The sequence below is a fragment of the Lactuca serriola genome, chromosome 5, assembly GCF_051521515.1.
Source record: "Lactuca serriola cultivar US96UC23 chromosome 5, Lser_US96UC23_V15, whole genome shotgun sequence".
Classification (NCBI taxonomy): domain Eukaryota; kingdom Viridiplantae; phylum Streptophyta; class Magnoliopsida; order Asterales; family Asteraceae; genus Lactuca; species Lactuca serriola.
Genome location: NC_136412.1, coordinates 306,359,389 through 306,365,388, shown reverse-complemented (window position 1 = coordinate 306,365,388; position 6,000 = coordinate 306,359,389). Strand labels below are relative to the sequence as shown.

Here is a 6,000-nt window from a genome sequence, read left to right as displayed (position 1 = left end):
CGAGTCTGCTATTCACAAGAAAAAGACGCGCTTACAAGAATTAAAGTCAGCTTTTTCAAGGAAGTCGGGAAAGAAGACAGGAGAGTCAAGTTCATCCGCGAGGCACAAGAGCAATTTTGAGCACTTGGATCAAACACCCGTCCAAACCGAGTCCGGATACGATACTGAGCCGGAATTTGAAGAACATACGAGCGAACCCGAGAACAAGCCAAGGAACGAGATGGCAGCAATTGAAGAGATGTCCATGGGAGCTTACAAGAAGCGGATCCGAGAAGATACGGGTCCCGGTTTAGTCCAACCTGCAATACCTACCACTGCCACATTCGAGTTAAAGGGGCACATCGTGACTGCACTAAAGGATATCCCATTTTTTGGTAAAGATCATGAGGATGCTTTTAAGCATCTAGATGAAGTCAACGACATTGCGGATTACTTCAATGTCCCAAATGTCAACAGGAACACCATCTTGCTTAGGATGCTTCCCATCACTTTCAAAGGAGCTGCTAAGGAGTGGTTAAAGTCACTTCCACCGGGTACAATTACCACTTGGGCTCAAATGCGTGAGCAATTACTGGACCAGTTTTGCCCACCATCCAAGATAGCCAAACTCAAGAAGGCAATAGCCAACTTTGAGCAACAGCCGGGGGAGTCATTATACGAAGCATGGGAGCGGTACAAGGGCTTGCTCAGAAATTGCCCTCAGCATGATCTAAATGTGCAACAAGAGATGTCGATCTTCTATGATGGGTCAACGTTATGACGAGACAACTCCTTGACTCTCAAGGACCTTTGACAAAGAAAAATCTACGGGAGGTTAAGGAGCTGATTGAAGAATTCGCGAAGCACTCTCGCGAATACCATAACCCTAGGCAAGATGGAATCAAAGGCAGTGGAGGGGCCCAAACTGAAGAAATAGCAGATGTGATGGCTATGTTGAATAATTTGGATCGAAGGATAACACAAATGGACCAGTCAATACATGCCATAAGAGTGGGTTGCGAAAGATGTAGAGGTCCACACTTGACCAAAGACTGCAATTTAGATGAGTTTGGGCACAGAAAAGCTCAAGTGTGCTACTCGAGTGGGGACAGGTTTGATGAAGACTGGAGGAAACCAAAGAAGGAGTGGCTGCCATATGAAGAGTATAAGAAGAAAAAAGAAGAGAAGTATAGGCAGACAGGTCGAGGCTTCTATCAAAAGGAGACACGATGCCACTGATTCTGCTATTATGGAACAACAAACTTTAATAAAGAATCAGCAAGCCTCCATCCATAACCTTGAAGTACAAGTTGGTCAACTAGCCACTCTAGTTCATGAGAAGTTATCCCCGAAAAATACTGAAACGAAGACCGAATCTCATCTAATGGCCATAGACATTGAAGAAGAAGCCATCTATGAGTTCCTGGAGGCATTGGAAGAAGAACCACAGAAGCCCGATCCAAAGCTGAAGAAGACCAAGCTCAAAAATCATGAAACTGCTGAACTCCAGAATTCACGACGTGAACCATATAAGTTCACGACGTGGGCCCGTCATGAACAGAAAAATTCTGTAATTGGGTCGGTTTATCGGCCGCCTTTGCCTTTTCCTTCCCAAGCTACCCTTAGTCCACTGGAAAGAGAGCATAGAGAGTTTGTCAAGCATGTGAAGGGGATCCCGATTACTACTCCCTTTGTCGAGTCCTTATCCAAAATTCCCGAGCATCAGAAATTACTGCAAGATTTGATAGACACTCGCAAGCAATTGAAGAAACATTCTAAGGTGGTTCTAAGTGAAAAAAGCTCAAAAGTTGTGTTGGGAGAGACACCAGAGAAGATGGGGGATCCTGGACGCCTCACTCTTCTGTGTGAGTTTGGTAATAAAATGAAGGTTAATGCTTTAGCCGATTCTGGGGCTAGCATTAATTTGATGCCTTTTTCATTTTATCAAAAATTGGAAATTCAGAAGATGAAGGCTACAAAAATGACGATTCACATGGCGAACCGTTCAGTGACACAACCCCAGGGCATCGTGGAGGATATTTTGGTGAAAATTGGAAAATTTGTTTTTCCAATAGATTGTGTACTTTTGGATATGAAGGAAGATCCCGATGTTCCAATTATCCTTGGTCGTCCATTGCTTAACATTGCTGGAGCTTTGGTTGATATGTGCGAGTCTAAGCTCACCTTGAGGGTTGGTGATGAAAAAGAAGTTTTTGGGATAGAAGATGGCTTTCCAAAGGAACATGTTCAAGAAGAGGTGTTCACAATCAATGAAGATACTGAACTTGAAGAACTGGAAAAGCTTATGGAAGAAGAGATCAAGGCAGTTCATCAAGTCAAAAGAAGAAAACCAAGAGCATCTGTTCCATTTTTGGTAGAAGTCATAGCTTACAAGAGTCCACCTTCTTGGGTGAGCAAAGAGGATGAGGAGATGATAAGTGAAGAAGAGGAGGTCACTTCAAGAGTGAAAAAACCGGTGGTGAAAGAGGAGGAGGATGCTATGGAGTGCAAGGAAGAAACTAAAGGGACCAAACGCAAGCTTGAAGAAGATGTGAAAGTTAAAAAAGAGAATTCAAAGAAGGCATACAAAAGGCGAGTTCAAGCTTACAAGAGGCGATTCAAGGAACAAAAGATCCTAGTGGTGGATTCTTCCGAGGACTCAACGTAGGAGGCACGGAGTCCAGCTCAAGACTCAAAGAAAAAAAAGCGTTTCCCGGGAGGCAACCAGAGTTTGGTTTGCAAATTTTTTTCTCTCTTTTCTTTTTGCATTTTAGTTTTAAAAAATTAGATCATGTCATCCAACTCTATTAGAACATAATTAAGCACTGAATGTAGGGACCTTAAAATGGAAGTAGTAATAATTGAGAACATAGTTTAAAGTCAAAATTGATTTTTCTCTTCCAGACTTTATTCACGACGTGAATTTTTAGCAATTCACGACGTGAATTGTGAATGAACCGGACAAATAATCCAGGGTATGGTTTAGCCCATTAGACTAGCAAGCCCAAGATCAGTCTGTGAGTACATGGCCCAAACTTAAGCCCTGACACTATTCACGACGTGAATTCTTAAGAACTCACGACGTGAATTTTTGAAAGCACGGGACCACATAATAAATCCCTAGAAACCAGTAAACCCTTCATTTGTTTATTCTTCACGAAGTGGAAGCAGAAATTAGTCCCCCCTTGGTCCCCATTGCTGCGATTTTAGCCGACAAATCCACACGTTTTCTCTGTGCTTACATACTACTTCAATCAAAAGGTAACAATTTCTAATTATTAACCTTCATTTATCTTTAATAGTTGAAATTAGGGCTAGGGTTTGTTCTTATGTTAAATTGTATGAAATAGCTCTAAGATTCGTAAATTACCTTTGGAATGTAGTTGATAAATGGTTGAAAATGCTATAGGAGTAAACCCCAAGCACTATCATGGCTGATTCGTACAGAATCCAGAATGCATTTTCGAACCTGTTTACGAATTCATGATGTGAATTCTTAAGAACTCACGACGTGAATCCTGAACTGAGGATTTTCATTGTTTCCTTTATGTCTAATTTGTGGATTATTGTTTTGGCTGTGGTTTTTCCTTGTTTTTGCAGGAATGGCTCCAAGAAGAGAAGTTCCAGCTTGGGTTGCGGGTTTGCACCCGTTTTACAATTTTCCCGCAACAATACCCCGCGATGTCTTGACCCGTTGGAACAAAAGATTGGGGTGGCTCTACAACAGAGAAATTGCAGTTGCTCCAACAGTCAATTGGACACGATTGAGGGAAGTAGGGCTCGTAGACCGGGTGGGCCCGTTTTTGACAAAGATATTTATCGGAGATGGGTATTCGTTTACCTGTTCTGGTTGGTAGAATATGTTCCGGGTACAAGAGCGGGTCTACAAGGAATTTTGTGTTGAGTTTTTCGCAACGGTGACATTTCAAGAAACTGTTCAAGATCCACATTGGCCACAGGCGTTGGTATTTTGTTTGGGGGTGAGTACCGGGAGTGCAGCCTGGTTGAATTTGCTTGGAGAGTCGGACTATATGATCGACAGGAGGCTATGACTCCCGATTTTGGCATGTTTTTGAGTGGGGCTGCTAGAGGTTATGCGGAGGGTGTCACGGGGTATTCTTTTTGGCATAATATTGCCTCCGGAATGTTTAATTCCGGAGTGTCTCCCGAGAGCAGTATTCTGTCCCCAATCCATCGCTTACTCCACCGGTTCACCACCTTTTCCATCAACCATAAGAGGCATGGAGACAAAGTGACTAAACATAACTTATTCTTCTTATGGTGCATCTTACAGCCTGGTGTCTGTTGCAACATCCCGTATTTTCTAGCCCGTTTTCTGGCCGGGTCTGCCGCAAGTTCGCGCCCTGGAGCCCCATTTGTGGGGGGCATTTTGTTACCCGTTTGGCCCGCTCTTATCATTTGGTTGTTCCTGATATTACTAGATCCATGACGTGTGTGGACGAGCATGACTTTGGTATGGGATATTTGGAAACTATGCGGGTGGTCAGAAATTTTGGGTCACATTGGGGCATAGTACCGTCAGATGGTGAGGCCGGCCGACCGACCTGCGCCAAAGCCGAGACCGCGGCGTAGGAACGTGAGAGGAAGGGGAGACCGCGGGCAGCCAATACACCCACCTGCTTCCATGGTTGGTATGCCTTTTGGGAGTGATATGGCTGGTTACTTTGACCAGTTATCGTTGAGTGTCAATTGGATAGGTGGCACTATGGAGAATGTTGTCCGGCATCTTGGGGTGGAGCAGCCGCCTCATTTAGGGTATCATTACCCGATCTGCCCACGATGGTCGGAGTTTGATGGACGCGGAGGTGATGGAGCTGGAACCAGTGGAGTGCATGATGATGAGGAGGATGATTGATCGTTATTTATTTTGTTTGATTTGGTTTTAGTTTGTTTTTAGTTTGTTTTTATGGGATTGTAAGAACTACTTTGAATATTATGTTACTTTTATTCTTCGTTGTTGGTTGTTTCTCAGAAATTGCTAGGAGCGCCTTGAGAGGATAGCGAGTTATGAATGCGTACATTTTTAGCCGGGAGTGTTTAAAGCCGAGATTCGAGACCCATATTTTCAAAATAAGTGTGGGGTGAGTCAAGAGAGTGGAGAGTTAGTGAAAGAGTCATAAACTGATGAATTTAGAAGAGTCTTAATACATTAAGACATTAGAAGAAGAATTGGCAATGTTTTTCTAACTGCCCGGTTCTCACGACGTGAACTTTTATTATTCACGTCGTGAGTCAGTTATCAGGAGGTTCTCAGAACACGCGTAGTTATGATTTCACGTCGTGAATTGTCTTAAACTCACGTCGTAAATATGAGATTTTTACAAGTTCAAGGCCCTTGACATGTTAGTCTTCTATGGGTTGATGCTATTCTTCTTGTCATTATTCTCACGATTATTTTGGCTCATTTTTACCACCATACAATGTGGCGTATGCTTTTCCACGTTGGTCGTTCTACTTTTGGAGATTTATACCACATTTGAAGACGATTGAAGGCTCGATTTCATGTTTTCCCGGTACATTCCTTATTTCGCGAGTTCCAGATCCAAGTTTCGATTTCTCAAGAGTCCATTTCAAGATGCACGTTTTCCACACTTTTGGAGATGTTTACGCCACTATCCCAAGGGAGTCTGTTCCTTTTTCTCCCTTTTCTTTAATTTTGATTTATTTTATGTATACAATGAGGGCATTGTATGAAATAAGTGTGGGGTAGGGGTAGAAAAAGTAAATTGCTAGATAATGATGGAATATGAAGTTTTTAATAATTGAATCTAGTAATAATAATTTGAACTGTAGTTGCTAGTGTTTTGTGGGATGATCCGATAAAAGTTCAAATGTTTAGTTGAGCCAATACACGTTATAGTGCATTTGTGGCCTCCCTTATTTTAGTGAAATCATGGAACAAAAACATAACCCCGCTTGGTTTGAGGGATGCAATATGTTTAGCAGCCTAAACCTGAAATGTATCCAGGAAAATTATTATCATTAACCAATAAAGGTTGA

General features: G+C 42.5%; 1 non-coding gene across 1 annotated transcript; it reads right to left on the bottom strand.

Moving 5' to 3' along the window:
• Positions 1-604: 604 nt before the first annotated feature.
• LOC145055873 (small nucleolar RNA R71) lies at positions 605-711 on the bottom strand. Its single transcript, XR_013685421.1, has one exon. It is a non-coding gene; the product is annotated as a small nucleolar RNA R71 (small nucleolar RNA).
• Between the last annotated feature and the right edge of the window lie 5,289 nt (positions 712-6,000).